The sequence below is a fragment of the Myotis brandtii genome, unplaced genomic scaffold, assembly GCF_000412655.1.
Source record: "Myotis brandtii unplaced genomic scaffold, ASM41265v1 scaffold561, whole genome shotgun sequence".
Lineage (NCBI taxonomy): Eukaryota > Metazoa > Chordata > Mammalia > Chiroptera > Vespertilionidae > Myotis > Myotis brandtii.
In genome coordinates, this window is record NW_005370085.1 from 214,753 (window position 1) to 217,122 (window position 2,370).

At 51.6% G+C, this 2,370-nt stretch overlaps 1 protein-coding gene across 1 annotated transcript in view; it reads left to right on the forward strand.

Annotated features, from left to right (window-relative positions):
* Positions 1 to 171: 171 nt before the first annotated feature.
* BTBD1 (BTB (POZ) domain containing 1) overlaps positions 172 to 2,370 on the forward strand; it is a 35,715-nt gene continuing 33,516 nt past the window's right edge. The window contains exon 1 of the mRNA XM_014549606.1: positions 172 to 226. The gene's annotated coding sequence lies outside the window, so the exon portion shown is untranslated. The remainder of the gene's footprint in view (positions 227 to 2,370) is intronic.

Consider the following 2,370-nt stretch of genomic DNA (forward strand, 5'->3'; position numbering starts at 1 on the left):
CTCGCGTTCCAGCCGCGCGTTGTCCCGACGACTCCTGTGCCGGGTTCCGTGTCGGGGTTGTAGGGAGGCGACTGGTTGAAAGGCTTGCTCGATCCCCGACTACATGGCCATTTTTTTTTCTTTTCCAACAAAAAACCCCGACCCCGTCCTCCTTAGCGCTAAGTGCTCATGGTCAGGACCCCGCACAGCGAACGCCCAAGGAAGTCCGCGGCGCTCACCTGCCCAGGTGCGTTGCTGCAGACGAGGTCACATTGGCTTGAAAAGGCATCGGTTTGCACTAACTCAGCGGTTCTCAACCTGTGGGTCGCGACCCCTTTGGGGGCCGAACGAACCTTTCACAGGGGTCGCCTAAGACCATTGGAAAACACATCTATAATTACATATTGTTTTTGTGACGAATCACTATGCTTTAATTATGTTCAATTTGTAACAATGAAATTGGGGGTCACCACAACATGAGGAACTGTATTAAAGGGTCGCGGCATTAGGAAAGTTGAGAACCGCTGTGTAACCTGTTCACAAAGGCCATGAGCCTATAATTCATTTGCCTGGATATTCGATTCCGGTCAAGGGCATGTACCTTGGTTGCGGGCACATCCCCAGTAGGGGGTGTACAGGAGGCAGCTGATCGATGTTTCTCTCTCATCGATGTTTCTGACTCTCTATCCCTCTACCTTCTGCTCCGTAAAAATTAAAAAAAAGAAAAGGCATCGGTTATTTGCTCGTGGCTTGTTGGAGGTTAGTTGGAGTGACTTCTGGTTAATTCTGTGTAATGGAAGGGAGCTGCTAGTGTGGCGGTATTGATCTTTTCTTGACAAGGAGGGAGGTATAGGGATTGCTTTGGCACCGTTTTACAAAGGGGGCGGAGGTCCAGCACAGGCAAGTCACTGGCCCGAGGTGGCAGAGCGAGCCCACGCCTGGGACCAGGTGGGTTTCCTGGCGTCGAGCTGGCTTTGGCTGCCCGAGTCCCGTGAGTTGTGATGAAAGCAGCCGAGTCTTGCGTTGTACCCAGGCAAAGTTGTGCTGGAGTGACGAGAAGTCATATTCCCTTCTGTTTGCTTCTTTTCTTCGTTTTTTTGTAACTAGGTTCAATTACATATAAAGTTCCAAGACAGATGGATAGTCCCAAAGGCGCACAACCCAATCAGGAAGATCGATGTCAATGGGTAAAGGACGGGATAGATGACTTAGGGGAAGAAAAACAACACAACTAATTAGCAAAGAACGCTTAACTTCGTTAGTAATTAAAGAAGTGCAGACTAGAAGTGAAGTACTTTGCCTCTTAAACCCCCCAAATTTTAATTTTTCAAACACTTTATTTTTCAATTACAGTTGACATTCAATATTATCTTAGTTTTGGGTGTACAGCATAATGGTTAGACAATTATATAATTTATGAAATGATCCCAGGATAACTCTAGTACCCACCTGGCACCATACATAGTTATTACTATATTATTGTCTATACTAGAGGCCTGGTGCACGAAATTCGTGCACTGGAGGGGAGGGAGGGTCCCTCAGCCCAGCCTGCGCCCTCTCACAGTCCTGGTCCCCTCGCTCCTTACTGCTCGGCTCGCTGCTCCTTAGCGCTCGGCTCGCTGCTCCTTAGCGCTGCTATGGAGGCCGGAGAGGCTCCCACCACCACCACTATGCTCGTCAGCCCAACTTCTGGCTGAGTGGTGTTCCCCCTCTGGGAGCGCACTGACCGCGAGGGGCAGCTCCTGCATTGAGCATCTGCCCTCTGGTGGTCAGTGAGCATCATAGTGATTGGTTGTTCCAGTTGTTCTGCTGTAACAGTCGCTTAGGCTTTGATTATATAGATGGAACTACCTGACAGTCAATGTGCCCCCCTGAGGAGTCCCGGATTGCGAGAGGGCGCAGGCCAGGCCGAGGGACCCCACCAGTGCACAATTGGGGCTAGGGAGGGACGTGGGAGGTTGGCCAGCTCGGGAGGGACCATGAGAGGGCTCCAGGGTGTGTCTGGCCCATCTTGCTCAGTCTTGATTGGCCAGACCCCAGCAGCAAGCTAACCTACCAGTTGGAGCATCTGCCCCCTGGTGGTCAGTGCATGTCATAGCGAGCGGTTGAGCGGCCTTAGCATATCATTAGCATATTACACTTTGGTTGAACAGACAACCAGACACTTGGCATATTAGGCTTTTATTCTATAGAACTAGAGTCCCAGTGCACGAAAATTCACGCACTGTGGGGGCTGTCCCTCAGCCCGGCCTGTGCCCTCTCACAGTCTGGGAGTCCTCAGGAGATGTGCTACTGACAGTTTAGCCGCAGTCTGGCCTCCCTCTGCAGGAGGTGACCAGGCCAGCCAATCAAGGGACAGCACTCCCATCACCCCGCCGCTGCTGCCTGGCC